Below are 19,191 nucleotides of genomic sequence, written 5' to 3'. Positions count from 1 at the left end.
TAGGGTCACATAATATTTGTAAAAATGTTTAATAAAAGATACCAATTTGAAGATGTCATAAATATTTGGACAAATTCACTTATGCGTATTAAAGTAGTAAAACTGTAGTATTTGGTCCCATATTCCTAGCACGCAATGACTATATCAGGCTTGGGACTCTACACACTTGTTGGATGCATTTGCATTTTGTTTTGGTTGTGTCTGCTAGGCTGGTGTGGTTACACGTGGTCTATGGTTGTGAGGCCGGTTGGACGTACTGCCAAATTCTCAAAAATTACGTTGGAGTCAGCTTATGGTAGAGAAACAAACATTTAATTATCTGGCATCTGCTCTGGAGGACATTCCTGCAGTCAGTATGCCAATTGCATGCTCCCTCAAAACTTGAGACATCTTTGGCATTGTGTTGTGTGACAAAACTGCACATTTTAAAGTGGCCTTTTATTGTCCCCAGCCCAAGGTGCACCTGTGTAATGATCATGCTGTTTAATCTAGCTTCTTGATATGCCACACCTGTCAGGTGGGTGGATTATTTTGGCAAAGGAGAAATGCTCACTAATAGGGATTTAAAGAAATTTGTGCACAAAATTTGAGAGAAATAAGCTTTTTGTGCATATAGAAAATGTTTATTTCAGCTCATGAAACATGGGACCAACACTTTATATGTTGCGTTTATGTTTTTGTTCAGTGTATATTGTGTCCTTTTGTAGTCACTTTTATTGTAAATAAGAATATGTTTCTGAACACTTGTACCTCAATAACGGATAATCATGAATGAATCGAGAATAATTATATGTGAGAAAGTTGCAGAGGCACAACGATCCCCAAGACATAATAACCTCTCACCATTACCAATAACAGGGGAGGTTATCATTTAAAAGGGTTTGATATTAATGCTGATATTAATGCCTCTGACTTTCTCACTCATCATTTAACTGATCTGTTCTTGATTATCCGTTATTAATGTAGAAGTGTTTAGAAACATATTCTATTCTTAATTACAATAAAAGTGACTACAAAATGACACAATTTACTATTTACAATTCATTTCTACTGGGCAGAATATAATCTGAAACACAACCAAAACAAACTGCAAATGCATTCAACAAGTTTGTTGAGTCACAAGCTTGACTTAGTCATTGCGTGCTAGGAATATGGGACCAAATACTAACCTTTTCGACTACTTTTATACACATAAGGGAATTTGTCCAAATACTTATGACACCTTCAAATTGGGGGACTGGATATGTAAAGTGCCCCTCAAATAAAAGTTGACATTCTATACTGTCGCCTCATATGAAACATTTGATCTGAAATCCAAAATACTGGAGTGTTGAGACAAATGTAAAATACGTAGGGGAGTGTACCTGTGACAAATTTAAATATACATGGCCCATACAGAAAACTGAATTCATAGGTTTTTATATCTGTTTCAGATTTACCTAGGGGATGATGGCAGAAAGAATAGAATATTCCAGCAGTTGGAGACGGGATCCTTTGTGTTGGTATGCTGGTGTTGAATACAGATCAGGGGATAGCAGGCTTGAAGAAACAGCTATATTCCAACATAAAATGTTGCAGATTTGTCTTTGCTCCCATTCTGAAGCCTGAGATGCTACACTGTTAGAGTGCAAGAGGCACAGCAATCTCTGGGCTCATTGGCTGTGGGGCCATGGGGGTTGTGATAATAGTCAAGACGCATTAGCGCCACTCAGCTAGCTGACCCAGACCAGTCCCTGGGCACAGAGCAGCTGCTCCAGGCTTACTCAGAGGGATCCATACTGGGCTGTATGGGCTTGCTGCCTGGCCTTTCTGGATCAACATCCATGGTACACCCAGAGTAGAGCTATCATGATGACAGTCAGGTACCCAGGACCCAGGCTTCATACTGTTGAGGAGGCTTTTGTGGGACATTATCTTCCTCTCTTCTCTGCCCTCTATGAAAAGCTTTGTTTCCCTCTCTATGTAGGTGCCTGTCTGTGGTCTTTCTCTTTCTCTCAATATCTCTATAAAGAACGATAAGGTATTGGATAGCAGCCGTCTTACGGTTCCTGACCAATTCTGTCGGTGAGCAAATTTGCCCTCTGTTCTATTGGCAAACGTGCAGTCACTGGAGAACAAACTGGATGAGCTTAGTTCGAGACTATCCTATCAATAGGACCTGAAAAGCTGTAATATCCTATGTTTCTCAGAGTCGTGGCTGATTGTAGACATGGATGTACATCATGCTAGTATTTCTATGCATCGTCAAGACCGGACAGCAGACTCTGGTAAGATGAAGGGAGTAGAGGTGTGTCTCTTTGTTAACAACATCTGGTGCGCAATCTCTAATGTTAAGGGAGTCTCAAGTCTTGCTCGCCTATTTACCACCACTAACTGATGCTGGCACTAAGACGACACTCAATATAGGGCTGTATAGGACCAGAAGTAAACAAGAAAATGCACATCCAGAGGCAATGTTTATCACGGACGGCGATTTTCATGTAGGGAAACTGAAATCTGTTTTACCTCATATTTACCAGCATGTCACCTGTGCAACTAGCGGCAACAAACTCAAGATCACTTTTACTCCACACACAGAAATTCATAAAGCCCTCTCTCAATCAGACCATAACTCTATCCTGCTGCTTTCTGCGTACAAGCAAAAACTCAAATAGGGAGTACCAGTGACATGCCAGATACAGTTGTGGTGCGATGAATAGGCTGCTAAGCTACAGGACTGTTTCCCTAGCACAGACTGGAATATGTTCTGGGATTCATCCGATAACATTGAGGAGTTTACCACATCAGTCACCAGCTTCATTAATAAGTGCATCAACGACGTCATCCCCACAGTGACCGTATGTACATACCCCAAGCAGAAGCCATGGATTACGGGCAACATCCGCACTTAGCTAAAGGCTAGAGCTGCCGCTTTCAAGGAGTGGGACACTAAGAAACCCTGATACGACCTCCGACGAGCCATCAAACAGGCAAAGCGTCAATACAGGACTAAGATTGAATCCTACTATAGCGTCTCTGACACTCGATGGATATCACAGGGCTTGCAAACTATGATGGATTACAAAGGGAAACCCAGCCGTGAGCTGCCCAGCGACTTGAGCCTACCAGATAAGATAAATGCCTTCTATGCTCGCTTTGAGGCAAGCAACACTAAACCATGCATGAAAGCACCAGCTGTTCTGGACAACTGTATGATCTTGCTCTCCGTAGCCGATGTGAGTAAGACCTTTAAACAGGTCAACATTCGCAAGGCCATGGGGACAGATGAAGTTCCAAGACTCACAACATTTCCCGACCTGGCAAGTGTCTTCACTGATATTTTCAACCCTTCCCTGACCCGGTCAGTAACCCCAACTTGTTTCAAGCAGACCAACATAGTCCCCGTGCCCAAGAAGGTCAATGGAACCTGCCTAAATGACTATCGCCCCGTAGAACGGACTCTATAGCCATGAAATGCTTTGAAAGGATGCTCATGGTTCACATCAACACCATCATCCCAGACACCCTGGAACCACTCCAATTCGCATACAGCCCCAACAGATCCACAGATGACGCAATATCTATTGTACTCCTCACTGCCAGCAACCACCTGGACAAAATTAATACCTACAGTGTGTAAGAATGCTGTTCATTGACTACTGCTCAGCATTCAACACCATAGTCCCCTCCAAGCTCATAACCAACCTCAGGACCCTGGGACTGAACACCTCCCACTGCAACTGGATCCTGGACTTACTGACGGACCACCCCCAGTGGACCACCCCCCGCCACAGGGTGTGTGCTTAGTCCCCTTCTGTACTTCCTGTTCACCATGACTGCATGGCCGTGCACAACTCCAACACGATCATGAAGTTTGCTGATGACATGACAGTGGTAGGACTTATCACTGACGACAATGAAGCAGCCTATAAGGGGAAGGTCAGAGATCTGGCAGTGTGTTGCCAGGACAATAACCTCTCCATCAACGTATGCAACACAAAGAAGCTGATCAGGGACTACAGGACATGGAGGGGCGAGCACGCCCCCGTTCCATGGGGAATGGGGAGCGGGTCAAGTTCCTCTGTGTCCACATACCTAATGAATTGTCCACACATGGTCCACACCCACACAGTTGTGAAGAGGGCACATCAGGAGGTTGAAAGATTTTGATGATGCAATGAAAGAATTCCTAGGGCCAGGCACGCTCAGTGTCCTCTGTTCCTGAAAGAATCGGCCTAGCAAATGTAAAATTGAGGCGCTGCCTCATTTCCCAGCAGTGACAGCAAATCTCTCGCTCACACCTGAGAGCTGAGAGTGGACTGGGACCCAGCAGTGTGTGTCTGGCATGGTAACAGCCTGATTTAGACTACTGTGGTGTATGTCAGACTACTGTGGTATAAATCAGGCGGTTACCATGGCAGACACATGCCGCTGGGTCTCTACCTGGGATCAAATACAGAAGTTAATAGAAGAAGTGGATGCAGTGATTTATCTGTTTCATCTAAAGTACTGTACAATATATTTTTTAGGTACTAGTCATGGGACAAGGCCTCCCTCTGATCTGTTGACAGATTCAGATTTATCTCCATAGCAGAGCAGCCCTCTGAGCAGTCTGGAGGCTTTTGGAACAGGATATATTTTTAAACATAACGATAAAGGGGATTATGGGTGAGGGGAGCAATAGCACAGTGGCTGTGTCTGAATACCCTTACTTGCATTCTTAATAGTAGTAATTTTGGGTATGCAAAAATATCATGTTTTATAGTATGGGAAATGTTTAAAATTGAGTAGGCTTATACTTTAAATGCCAGGATGTCAATCTTTTTGGCTTTTCATCTAGTAGATTAGCAGTAGCATGCTATTGAGGAAGAGAATCGTCTTTTCATACCCACAAATGTTTGACAACAGCTGATAATGAGCTGGAAGTGCAATAGTAAAGGACTTACATGGGTTCCATATATATACTGTACGTTACAGGAGAAGGTCAATTTGGGAATTGTATACGTTCCTCGTAAACAAATTTGAAACAGGCAAGGAGCCAGCATATATTACAAGTTAAATCAGTTGACAGACAGTGAGCTGGTATGGGTCGTAATTAGGACAACTTATCTGGGAAACAAATAACACAAATGATTCAAGATAGACTGAAAAGCATTTAATCAAATAAGGGGACGCGTTGTACCAAAATGGAACAATGCAATTGCGCATTAGATGACCAATTCCAGTATGATTCTAATAAGTTGATATTTTTGCTTACTGCATACATTTTACAATATGTTCTAAATAGTATGTAATATGATTAGTAGGCCTACACATTATGCCGTTTTCGTAAGTAGCCTTGTAGGCAAGACGGAATTTGGACAAAGCCATTGTTGTTTCCTGTGTGTGTTCTGTTGGCAATTGAAAGGAGAAAACTGTCAACTACACACAGAGGGATCCTCCTGAACTTTGCCAGGGCAATTTAACTCTATTTAATCTGTTAACAGTGTGTTAATGCGGTACATGATCGACATCTCCAGGGAATAGCCATGTTTTTCCACAAGTAACATTTGATTAAATGCTTTTCAGTCTATCTTGAATCATTTGTGTTATATGGTCAAAGTGTTGGTAAAGACTATCAAGCTTTCAGTGTGAACTGGAATGTACAGGTGTCAATAAGAACAGGTTGTTCTGCTCCGTCAAAGTGTTTCTACACTCAATGTGCTGTGGAGTGCTGGGTAACAACTTTGTAGTGGTAGATGTGGGTAGAACAACACACGTCTCCTTTATAAAAGCTGTTGGGTTTCTTGTAGGTGTATCATGTTAGAGTTATGTTGCGTCAATCAGGTGGAAGTAGATTGTTATTTTCTCAATCTCCTTGGACAGATGCACGTAACATAAAAGGGAATTGTAGCATCTGTCAACAGACTGTGGAATGCGAGGTCTAAAGATTAACTTTGTTCTGGTGTGCAGATTTTTTGTCACTGATTAATTTAATAAATCACTATTTCGCAGATGTTCGCATCTTTAGAATTTCGGGAAGGGGTGCAGATATTTCGCTAGCCTGGGTGCCATCTCTCTTCATCTATTACATTCCACTCCTGTCATTTGGCAAATGAAATGCGTGGCAAGGAGTGGAATGTTAGCTAAAAAGACTAGAACCCAGACTAACATTTCGCCCATAGACTTGCCCGAAACATGCAAAGAGATGAGGTTGGAGATACCGCCCTACTTCCACTCCTCGTTATAGTATCTTTTCTAACCCAAATTTTATTAAGCATCTGACGCAATTACACAACATTTTAGTTCCAGGTTTGCCATATTTTGTTGCTCACAAATCCCATGGGATACTTCCTAGTAAATAATTGATCACCTTGATACGTTGAAGTGCAACCTAACATGCTGACTACACAGCTCGCGTCACAAAATAAATGTACACATACATGTTATTCAACCATTGCACCCACAGTGCTCGTGTCAACGAGCGGCTGTGTAGCCAGGCGCTAAAATAGAACTCGGTTCTATTTGTGATGCTTAATGCGCTGCAAGTCCCACATTGTTTTTTTAGGAGCATATACCCACGTGGGTGATTGAAAGATACACTCCAGTCCAGTCAGTAGTGGTAATGCACCTTAAAGTTGGTTGCCAACCACCATATAAAGTCCAAAGAAGAAGAAGAAGCAGCCTGAAGGAGGAGAGACTAAAGTAGTTGTATACAGTATGTATTCACGTCATGCATGTAGAGTGATATTTAACGGAGGTAATCAAGGTTTTCAGCAACACCTGTGTGGATAAAGCCATTATAGAAAACCCTGTGCTGTATACAGGGCATTCGGAATGGATTCAGACACTTTCACTTTTCCCAAATGTTGTTACGTTACAGTCTTAATCTAAAATTGATTACATCTTTTTTTCCGTCATCAAATCGACACACAGTACCCCATAATGACAAAGCGAAAACAGGTTATAGACATTTTTGCTAATTTATTACAAATAAAAAACAGAAATACCTTATTTACGTAAGTATTCAGGTCCTTTGCTATGAGACTCGAAATTGAGCTCAGGTGGATCCTATTACCATTGATCATCCTTGAGATGTGTCTACAACTTAATTGGAGTCCACCTGTGGTAAAATCAATTGATTGGACATGATTTGGAAAGGCACACAACTGTCTGTATAAGGTCCCACAGTTGACGGTGCATGTCAGAACAGAAACCAAGCCATGAGGTCAACGGAATTGTCCGTAGAGCACCGAGACAGGATTATGTGGAGCAACAGATCTGGGGAAGGGTACCAAAACATTTATGCAGCGTTGAAGGTCTCCAAGAACACACTGGCCTCCAACATTCTTAAATGGAAGAAGTTGGAACCAACAAGACTCTTCCTGGAGCTGGCCGCCCAGCCAAACTGAGCAATTGGGGGAGAAGGGCCTTGGTCAGGGAGGTGACCAAGAACTCTGACAGAGTTCCAGTGTGGAGATGGGAGAACCTTCCAGAAAGACAACCATCTCGACAATGCTCCACCAATCAGGCCTTTATGGTAGGGTGGCCAGACAGAAGCCACTCCTCAGTAAAAGGCACATGACAGCCTGCTTGGAGTTTGCCAAAGGGTACCTGAAGGATTCTCAGACCATGAGAAACAAGATTTTTCCGGTCTAATGAAGCCAAGATTGAACTCTTTGGCCCGAATGCCAAGGGTCACATCTGGAGGAAACATGGCACCGCTCATCACCTGGCCAATACCATCTGTACGGTGAAGCATGGTGCTGGCAGCATCATGCTGTGGGGATGTTTTTTAGTGGCAGGAGGATGAGTCGGGATCGAGGGAAATTAGAACGGGGCAAAATACAGAGAGATCCTTGATGAAAACCTGCTCCAGAGTGTTCGGAACCTGGGGCGAAGGTTCCCCTTCCAACAGGACAACGACCCTAAGCACACAGCCAAGAGAATGCAAGAGTGGTTTCGGGACAAGTCTCCAAATGTGCTTGAGTGGCCCAGCCAGAGCCTGGAATTGAACCCCATCGAACCACTCTGGAGAGATCTGAAAATAGGTGTGCAGCGACGCTCCCCATCCAACCTAACAGAGCTTGAGGGGTGTCTGCAGAGAAAAATGGGAGAAACTCCCCAAACACAGGTGTACCAAGCCTGTAGCGTCATATCCAAGAAGACTTGAGGCAGTAATCGCTGCAAAAGGCGCTTTAACAAGGTACTGAGTAAAGGGTCTGAATACTAATGTAAATGTGATATTTCAGTTTTTATTTTTAAAACATTTGCACTTAAAAAATGAAAACCTATATTGGCTTTGTCCTTTCAGGTTATTGTGTGTAGATTGATGAGGATTTTTATTATATATATTTTTATTTAGAAGAACGTAACAAAACGTGGAAAAAGTGAAGGGTTCTGAATGCACTGTACGTGCTAGATATGTCACACATTTTGCATAACAGAGTCCTTGTTTAAGTTCTTTTGTGTACTAAAGTAAGACAACAGAAAGTACACCTGCCAGGTATAATTGTTGAATGACCTGGTCATGGTACACATGATCAAATTGGTCCAGAATTGAAAGCATCATTATTTAGGAGTGCAATTGTCTGGATTTCTTCACAAGTGTATTTCAGAGAATCAGAGGACAACCCGCCTTCACCGCTTCCTAACAATTCACAGGCCGTTTCCGCTGTCTCGCCTGACCCTGCAGTTCAATCAAAAGTTCTGAAACCCAAGCAGAACTCATCAATTCACGGTAAGGCATGAAACTAATTCCTCTGACTCCCCCTGCCAAGGGAGGAAACAATTCATGCTAATGTTCCTAAGACCATCTAAATACTACAAAATATTCATAACGCTCCTTTCTGTAACTATTTGCATAATATCATTTCAGTTTTTAATAAAGGGAAAGGGAAGAGAGTATTATTTAGCATTAGTGCAAAATAAAAACATTTTAATGATGTTTGTGGTCAAATCCCTGGGTAGAATGGTATAGCTGGTGCTGCACAATAGCAGAATATGTGCCTGTATGGGTGCATAGATAGATGGATCGATGTCTCTCAGATATGGCATAAACTTAAGGAACTGTAACACATTGAGTTATTTCTGATGGAGAGAGAGCATGTGCCGTTGATAGAGAACCTATGTGGAAAATAGTGTGTGTGTGTGTGTGGGGGGAGGGGGGGGGGTGAATTTGATTACAGATTGGAAAACTGGCCGTGGGCTCAGGGCAAAACTTCTACATTTTCCTGTCAGAATATCAATCTGTGCACTCCACTCTGCTCGCTGTCTTCACAGGAGGGAAAGTTATTGTTGACTCCCACTTTTTTCATTCTGGAGGTTTATTTAAGCAGTTTGGTTCTGTTTCCACACACTGAATATTAAGTGCTATAAGCGCTGGAAAAATCTAACAAAGAAACCCCTTGTGAGTTTTCCTAGTATAAACCTATGCCAATTATCAAATAAAATCAATGTTTATTGGATGTATACACAGACTGGACGGAGAACCCAGCGGGTTGGATGGATGTTAGTGCTGAGCGATTGACCTACATTTCTGGGGCTTTTCTGTTTTAAACAATGAATTGACCCAAGTCGGATAAATAATTTGAATTACATTTCTTTCCTTTTTTTACTGGGAGCTCAATGCGCACAATGCACAGTTTCTCTAGAGCTAAATCAGATTCAGCCTGAACTGTGTGATGTACTAGGGAGTTGTAGTTTCCAACAGGCCAATATTCTACATAGTTTAGCGCATAATATGTGGAAATTGAATGCAATGACTGTCCGGTCAGTGTTTCTTTTACGCTTGCTACAGAAGAATGCATGGTTGTGAGGGGAATCTAGAGAGCAGCTGTTGCGTCGCTAGGTATCTCAACCTGTAAATACATGATGTAAGTGATTGATAGTAAACCTAAGCCTTATTTACTTAGAATAACTACAAAATACTGATTCTGTCAGACAGCATAGGCAGCAGCTCTATAGAGACGATATGACTTGGAATAACTAATAAATTCATCAAATAAAACAAATGAAATATGCACAACAACTGAAATATTTGATGTAAATAAATGGTTATCCAGAGCGGCATACAGTTAGTGCAATCATCTTAAGATAGCTAGGAGGGACATATCACAGGCATAGTAAGTACACTTTTCCCTCAATAAAGTAGCTATCAGCAAAGTCAGAGCTTGAAAAGGGGGAGGAGTCAAGTGCAAGTGTTGATTCAGGGCCGAGGTTGAGGAGGGGGATTATTTAAGATACTTTGAAGAGGTAGGGTTTCAGGTTTCTGCTGTCCTAGCTTCAGAGGCAAGCTGGTTCCACCATTGGACTGGGCTGAGCAGAAGCTACCCTCCCGTAGGGGTGGGAGGGCCAAGAGAACACATGTGGCAGAATGGAGTGCTTGGATTGGGACGTAGGGTTTGAGCATAGCCTGCAAGTAGGGAGGGGCAGTTCCTCTTGCTGCTCCAGAGGCAAGCACCATGGTCTTGTTGTGGATGCGAGCATCAACTGGAAGCCAGTGGAGTGCGCGGAGGAGCTGGGTGACATGGAAGAACTTGGGAAGGTTGAAAACCTGGCGTGCTGCAGCGTTCTGGATAAGTTTCAGGGGTTTGATGGCACAAGTGGGGAGCCCAGCCAACAGCAAGTTGCAGTAGTACAGATGACAAGTGCCTGGATTAGGACCTGTACCACTTCCTGTGTGAGGTAGGGTCGTACTCTACGGATGATGTAGAGCATGAACCTGCAGGAGCAAGTCACTGCTTTGATGTTTGCAGAGAATGACAGTGTTCCCAGGGTCACGCCAAGGTTCTTTGCACTCTGGGAGGGTGACATTGTGGAGTTGTCAGCTGTGATGGAGAGTTCTTTGAGTGGGCAGGCCTTCCCCAGGAGGAAGAGCAGCTCCGTCTTGTCGAGGTTTAGCATGAGATGGTGGGCCAACATCCAAGCTGAGATATCTTTCAGGCATGCAGAGATGCGTGTCGCCACCTGGGTGTCACAAGGGGGGAAGGAGAAAAGTAGTTAAGTGTCATCGACATAGGAATGATAGGAGAGACCACATGATATGTGATAGAGCCAAGTGACTTGGTGTATAGAGAGATTAGGAAATGGCCTAGAACTGAGCCCTGTGGGACACCAGTAGTGAGAGTACGTGGTGCAGACACAGATCCTTTCCAGTTCACCTTCTAGATGTGGTCTGCCAGGAAGGATGCAATCCAAAAGAGTGCAGGGCCTGAGATGCCCAGCCCTGATAGTGTAGAGAGGAGGATCTGATTGTTCAAGGTGTCGGAGGTAGCAGAGAGATCTAGGATGAAAACAGAGGAGAGAAAGTCAGCTTTGGCAGTATGGAGAGCCTCCGTGACACACAGAAGAGCAGTCTCGGTTGAGTGACCCTTCTTGAAGCCTGACTGACCCTTCTTGAACTGACTGGTTAGGGTCAAGAAGTTTGTTCTGAGAGAGTTAACGAGAGCATTGATCAGAGAAAGCATGCTCAAGTGTTTTGGAAAGAAAATAACGTTTTTGATGTCAGAAGAGTTGTTGGTTTCTTGAGGAGAGCGACTTGTGCAATTTTGAAGTCAGAGGGGACGCAGCCAGTGGTCAGGGTGAGTTGAGGGGGGAAGTTAGGAATGGGAAAAGGTCTCCAGAGATGGTCTGGAGAAAGGAGGAGGGGATGGGGTTGAGCAGGCAGGTTGTCAGGCAGCCAGACCTCACTAGTTGCAGGATTTCTTCTGGAGAGAGAAGGGTGAAAGAGGTCAAGGCGTATGGTAGTTTTGTGTGAGTGGGACATGCGGACTCAATAGGCTGAGTGAGTGAGGAGTGTACGCCTTCAACCTTATTTTCAAAGTGGTTGACAAAGTCATCCACAGAGAGGGAGGATGGAGGGGGTAGAGGATTAAGGTGGGAGGAGAAGGTGGAAAAGTTTTCAAGGGTTAGAGGCAGAAGCTTGAAATTTAGATTGATAGAAAGTGGCTTTAGGACCAGATACAGAGAAAGAGAATGTAGAGAGGAGGGAGTGAAAGGATTATAAATCCTCCAGAAGTATAGTTTTCCTTATTTTTTCTCAGCTGCCCACAGCTCTGTTCTGTAAGCTCACAATGAGTTCCTCAGCCACAGAGCAGGAGGGGAGGGGTGAGACAGCCAGGAAGAAAGAGGACAGTGCGAGCCATTGTATGCAGAAAGGGAGGAGAGTAGGGTCGAAGAGGCAGACTCAGGAGACAGGAGGGAGAAGGATTTAGCAGTAGGGAGAGATGATAGGATCGAAGAGGAGAGAGTAGTGAGGGAGAGTGAAGATTGAGATGGCATATGACCATCTGGGGAGCGGCTGAGTGGCTAGGCATGGAGGAAAGCGAGACTGAAAAGAAAACAAAGTAGTGATCAGAGACCTGGAGAGATGGTTGCAGTGAGATTAGTAGGCAAACAGCCTCATTAAGGAACTCTCCAAGGGCAGCTGTTGGGGGATAGATGACAATGTGAAGCTTGAGTGGTCAAGTGACAGTGACAGCATGGATTTCACATGAGGAGATGGACAGGGGAGAGAAATGAGTAGCCCTGTGCCATCACCGTGACAACCAGGTGCTTTTGGACTATGAGAGAAAACATGAAAAGAGAGCAGCTGGATTAGCAGGGTACTCTGGGGTGAGCAATGTCTCTGTCAGGACCAAAAAGTAAAAGGGACTGAAGGGCAGCATAGGCTGAGATGAACTTGGCGTTGACCGCAGATCGGCAGTTCCAAACATCGCCACAGACCAAGAATTCCACATGGGTTGTGCACGCAGGGTACACTAAATTAGAAGGGTTGCAGCCAAGGGGTGGGGAGTGTCTGTAAAGCCTACAGGAAGAGGAACAAACAGGGATAGAAAACACACACATAGTTGCCAAAGCTATTAAAGAGCAAAAGGAGAACATCAGAAACTAGGTAAGACACTAAAGTGAGAGAGTGGAGTGGAGCCTCCCTCTCTTTCCTTCCTCAAAGAACATCGCAGAACAACTCGGCAGAACCGTTTTTGTTTCAGTGACGACACCGCCACTGACACGACTGCCCCTTCCAGCTGCCGCTGAAGTACTAACACTAATTGCTGATTGCCTAATAGAGAAGAAACCACTCCCCCTCCAATACAGCCACTAATTACCAATACAAGTCAAACATTTCCCTGCCACTTAATCCTGGTTGATGTGTCATCTGCAAGTTGTGAGCAGTCAGCAGTTCACACATCAAGTAGGCTACTGGGAAGACAGGCAGCAATTGAAATTGATGGCCCTAGCTAGCAAAAAGACAGTACTAGACAATGACAGATGGGAGTGATAAGTATATTTTTTGTCTCCATCATGGAATTGTATTAATTGTTTTATTCTGTGTTGTTGCAGCATTCAACCCAAATAATCAAAACCGAAATTGAAAAAACTTTATATTTAATAATCGAAACCGAATCAATCTCAAAATGCACTAACCACTCAGCTCTAATAGATAGACAACATCGAGGAAGAAAGCCACGTTTACGTAAAGCAGATTATGTTGCAGTCCCTTAAGTCTCTCTGAAAGGAGATCCTCGCTGTAACGGCTATCGTAGGTGGAAGAAGGAGAGGACCAAGGTGCAGCGTGGTACGTGTTCATGATCTTTTAATACACTAGCCCAAACTGGAACAAACAAAACAGTCCTGTCTGGTATAGAGACAGAAAACTACCCACAACTCAAGGGTGAAACCAGGCTGCCTAAGTATGGTTCTCATTCAGAGACAACGATTGACAGCTGCCTCTGATTGGGAAGCATACCAGGCCAAACACATAGAAATACAAACATAGAACAAAACATAGAATGCCCACCCCGACTCACGCCTTGACCAACCTAAAATAGAGACATAAAAAGGAACTAAGGTCAGGACGTGACACTCTCCGTGAGCTAATCTGCCTTATTGTCCAGAGATTGTATATTAGCAATCAATATACTTGAAATTCTGAACCTGACTAGGATACCGGCTCTCCTTCCTCTCCTCCAGCAGCAACAGTTTCTACTGAATCTACACACTGCCGCAGGCCCCATTCATCCATCATGGTATATACCTGTGGAGCTGTTGCGCCAAGCCTCCCCTACAATTCCTCACAAAGGATATACTACCGAGACTAAACGGAAACAAATAAGGGGAAATGAGGAGGACTGAGGTGTAAATTAAAGATACCAAACAGTGAAAATCATGTTTTTCATCAAATTGGATGATATTTGGATAAAACAAGTTCAAAGTAGGGTGACCCAGGTATGCAAAATTACTGTCGCTGGTACATTGATAAAGTTTGATCATAAAGTTACTGGTCCTCTCCCATGTCAAAAACCTTGATTCGGGAAGCAGGCATTGCTAAGGATTTACTTCCGACTTCATTGCAACTCGCATAAAGCCGGAAATGTAATACACTAATGTTAGTGTCATATCATCTTAACTAATTAAAATGTATGTACCGCCTTAAAACCGTCATCACATGTGCTTCTACGTCTTGCTTTGGCTTTGTTTACAAACTGTATGCTAGATCAAGCAGAAAGTGATGAGGAGACTTTTCTTGGTTTCCCAGACCAAGATGTGCCTTCCAGGGCAATGGTCGGGTTTTTTCCAGTGGGGGAGGGGTGACGGCCCTGAATTTGTCTGAACCGTCTCAGTGCTTCTCCAGCCGATGGGGCGCGTCCCCTTTTATGACCTATTAAATAGCCGGCATCAGCTGTGCAAAAGTGGGTTGTGATAGTGGCGCGAGAGAGGAAATGCTCAAACCTCAGTTTGGAAGCTTCATACCCAGTGTGTTTTGTTGTATTTAAAAGTGTGTACTGTAGCTATGTCGCAGGTTCTACCACTATCGGATCTACTTATGTCTATTGTTGGACTACTGGTCCACGTTGGTCTCCTTGGCCTTTCTCTGCTGGAGATCTGATGGCAGATTGGATTGTCTAACTGACCGATGGACTACCACTTTTTTGCTTATGGTATTTCATTTGTTTTGGGGTGATTTATACCATGTTGGTTTATGTGTTCAGTTGTTCAGTTGAAGACTACTAATATTTCTGATATGGGAGTTTATTGCAATATCATTGTATGAATGAGACCGGTTTTATACAGCACTTTATGGAAGAACAATTGAGTGACTGAGATCATTTGGGTTCACTGCACTCATTTACCTGGTTAATAAAGCATTTCAGGCACAAAAAGAAAATCCAAATACAAACATTGAAAAGTTTCACAAAGTGCAAAACCAAGTATTGCATGTTTCAAATTGAGTACTTCAAAAACAACAGAAAACACATTGTAGAATGAGTAGATCACAACATCAACGAATTGATAGCATCATAACTGAGAACAATAAGTAAAAGAAAACTACCCATTTCACTACCCATTTAACAAACGTTTCCCTTCTCAAAAACATTTGACTACGTAGACAGGCTCCTGGATCTCCTCTTCAATGAGGTCACCCTTAATCCAGCACCATATTTGGGGAAGCTGTGCGAGATGTCCATCCCAGGACCCCTGTCTGTCCAGTGTGAGTGGCCTGACAAGGAGGAGGCCGTAGCTGGATTTGTCTCCTGCTTCAATCTTGGGGGTTACTGAAGCCTGCTTAATTGAAGCTGGGTACATGAGTGCCCCTCTTCTCCCGCTCCTCACCCATCAATATCTGTAGTTGGTTGCATTTCTGAAAGCCTAACTAATTTACTTTTGCATCATATGATATAACATTTTGGGAGATGAGTTTTACAAATTGTATGAATCAATGGGTCCTGCACACCTTAGGGTGGCCAGGTGCCTAAATTAAGCTTATATTTCAAATTATTTATTTTTAGGTCAAATGATGTCTCACAAATATTTTTCACCTTTATTTATTGTCATGACGCTGGCCTGGGGGTAGGTTGATGACAGTCATAAATACCTCTCCTCCCGTTTTTTTTCCTCTCTCTACCCTACTGATGTGACTATTGAAAATCCCTTGGTTAACATAGAGATTCTGGGAACATCAGAAGGTGGGGGGAAATGAACCATATTTCGGTAATCTGACCAGTTGAACATATGCATTGGTACTTAATGAATATGATGTCAGTTCGGTTGTCATCTGAGACATTCTCATCAATGATAGGATGACATAAACGGTATAGTGGAAAGTCTACACATTTTAGTTATCAGATTCACATGGAATTGTTGTGCAATTTAAATGTTTGAATATAAAATTATTGGTGAATAAATTAAACGTAATTTTAGCTTCCAAATGAGAGATTTGGGTTTTCATAAGGTTAGGGCTCTGCTCAATCAGTGGCTCGCCCCTGTGAAGAGACATGGGTTATAAAACTATGAAAACACACCCTTCTCCCTCCACTATATAAGCCCTTGACGAAAATGTAACCTCCTGTTCTGAGGACGTGAGGACGACGGTCCATACGTTAAAAAGGACTAACATGTCAACTACAGAACTAAGCCAACCTCAGCGTGAGCTTTGGTTGTGAATGGTATGAACTTTGAACTCTTATTCACTAAAGAAGTGAGACATCCTAGCCGTTGAATTAGCAACCGCAGCTGTAAACGTGGGCTAGGAAAGGACAGACAGAGTATCCCTTCTACCACACAACGACGACACTACAACATATTCCGTTCACCATGAGAGACACTCTTCAAAATTGACAAAGGACTCTGTTGGGCAACATGGCCTTCCATCTACTACCAACCTATTGAAGCGCAGCTCAGAGTAAATATTTATTGCATTTTCCTTTTACAAATGGGCGGTAATTTAGAATGCATAGGATATTGTATTTAAGATAGCACAGCTTCTCCCTTTGTTCCTCAGTCTTCCCGCTCTTTCACTCAAACCCAATCCACTTTCCTTTGTGTAACCAGCTGTCATGTCTGCTCCGTCCGCTAGGGACGTTTTCCTTTATGACATCATTTGTAATCAAGGTATGATTCATTCTGTGTATATGTAATTCTGTGTGATTAGGGTAGCCTAGTGCTTAGAGCATTGGACTAGTAACTGAAAGGTTGTAAGTTCAAATCCCTGAGCTGACAAGGTACAAAATCTGTCGTTCTGCCCCTGAACAGGCAGTTAACCCACTGTTCCTAGGCCGTAATTGAAAATAAGAATTTGTTCTTAACTGACTTGCCTAGTAAAATAAAATGAAAAGGTATTTAGTAAATAAATAATTTAACCCAATTTTATATTGCTGATTCAACTTGTTAGCCAGGGTTCGTGAAGATAGATGAGACTGAAATAAGGTGACGATTAATATTGACTGCTATTGATGTAAAATATTACTAGGTCTTTAAGAGTTTATTCGGAAGATAACAGCTCTATAAATATTATTTCGTGGTGCCCCGACTTTCTAGTTAATTACATTTACATGATTAGCTCAATCAGGTAATATTAATTACAGAGAAAGGATTTTATAGAATAGCATGTCATATTTCTTAATCTGGCATAGCCAAAGACATTACATTATCATGAGTGATCATGTTGATTAATATTTTGGCTATGCTGGCCTATTGTAAATTATAAAATAAATGTCTGATCAATACATACAATTCTGAAGATATTGTCATTTACAATGCTAATGCAGAGCAGTACACTTATTGTATGCAGTTTGCATGTACATTCCCTTATGTCTAAGGTCACTCAAGCTCTACTAATTATAGTGTAGAAGTGTACATGTATTGCTAGTTTTGTCTAATATCCAACAGTCCATGATCAGCTCTGTTGACCATGAGAACATTTAGCTGAGAAAATGGGTTGAGGCACGCTATTTAGGCTCGGAATGACATGTGGCCCATTGTTTACCTTGTTACCTGACAAGGGTGTTTCAAAGAGCTGTCAGTCTAGGAAATCTCATGAATATAAACTCCCCGCCCTTCCTGATAGTTAGAGATGAGACAAAAGGTACAATATTTTCAATTCTGAGCATTTTAATGTTGTACACATATTATGGGTGATGTTTTGGTAATTCAAAGGCAATCTTTACTTGGGAAATAGGATGACTGTGCAGAACCTTTAAGCCTTTTGCAAAAGGTCTCCACTGCCTGCTGTAATCCTGGGAAATGTTCGCTCACACCGTCACAAGCAGGACGAGTTGCAAGCAAATGGGAACTGCCTGGTTGAATGTAGGAACGCGGCTATTCTTGTTTTCACAGAGAAACTTGTTTGGATAGCGGAGTGGGTGACAACGGCCTTTCCATTGATGGATTTGGCGCACCAGTCCGTTTGGATAGAGACAAGTTGAGGACTGGAAAAGAACGAGGCGGTGGGGACTGAATTTACAGTACTGGTGCAACACAGTATTAGTGCCAGACAACATCTGTGAAGCTGATTTTATCTGCCTCTTTTATCTGCCATGTGAATTCCCCCAACTATTCTATGTTGTTGTTTATATCCACCCACGCACCAATGTTGATGAAGCCACAGAGCTCTTAGCAAAAATCCTGTATAAACTTGATACCATATTGCCAGATTCTTTCAAGTTAGTCTTTGGGGATTTTAACGATTGTACCATGGATAAAGCACTAAAATGCTACCAAATATGTGACCTGTGCCTATCACCACAATAGGATTCTGGACTTGTGCTATGGCTCAGCCCCAGGAGCCTATAGGTATAAAACAAGATTGAGCAGAAGTTTGAGCAGGGGAACTACAGGGCAGCCTTGCAGGGTATTAAAAACATGGCCACTGTAAACACACAGGCAGAAAGGAGGCGTGTGAGTGTGGAGAGGGTCAGTGAGTTCTCTATGCCCAATGAGCTGATCAGGTTCTACACTGGCTTCGAGAGGCCCGACTTCAGTCCTGATGCGGTACAGCTCAAGCAGAGTTTCACGCCATGTGCCATGTTCACCCCTCAACCAATTGATGTGAGGAAACTGCTCAAATCCACACCAAAGCCCTGGGACCAAATGGTGAGGAGGTGGACATTGTGGACCAGTATAAATGTCTTGGTACCATCTTTGATAACACCCTGAAGTTTGCACAAAATACAGACGCCATCATCAAGAAATCCCACCGGAGACAATACTTCTTCAGGAAACTGAACTTCAGTGTCCACAAATAAATATTGCAAACCTTGTACAGTTCTTTAATCGAGAATGTTCTATGTTTCTCCTTCGTATGCTGGTTCACATCCCTCTCTGTCAAGAACAGGAACCGCCTCCAAGCCATTGTGATCACCTGCTCTAAGATCACCGGGGTGCCTCTCAGAATCCTGTCCTCATTCTTTGAGCAGCAGGCCAGGAAAGAAGGCCTATGACATTCTGGTTGAC

At 43.0% G+C, this 19,191-nt stretch overlaps 1 long non-coding RNA gene across 1 annotated transcript; it reads right to left on the bottom strand.

The window, feature by feature from the left end:
* Positions 1 to 8,822: 8,822 nt before the first annotated feature.
* LOC116376136 (uncharacterized) lies at positions 8,823 to 13,606 on the bottom strand. The gene is made up of 3 exons (XR_004211520.1): positions 13,387 to 13,606; positions 11,121 to 11,242; positions 8,823 to 10,926 (listed from the first exon to the last, which is right to left on the bottom strand). It is a non-coding gene; the product is annotated as an uncharacterized LOC116376136 (long non-coding RNA).
* Between the last annotated feature and the right edge of the window lie 5,585 nt (positions 13,607 to 19,191).

The sequence above is a fragment of the Oncorhynchus kisutch genome, linkage group LG11 (genome assembly GCF_002021735.2).
Source record: "Oncorhynchus kisutch isolate 150728-3 linkage group LG11, Okis_V2, whole genome shotgun sequence".
Taxonomy (NCBI): Eukaryota; Metazoa; Chordata; class Actinopteri; order Salmoniformes; family Salmonidae; genus Oncorhynchus; species Oncorhynchus kisutch.
The sequence above is the reverse complement of the archived record's forward strand: the minus strand, read 5'-3'. Positions and strand labels throughout refer to the sequence as shown.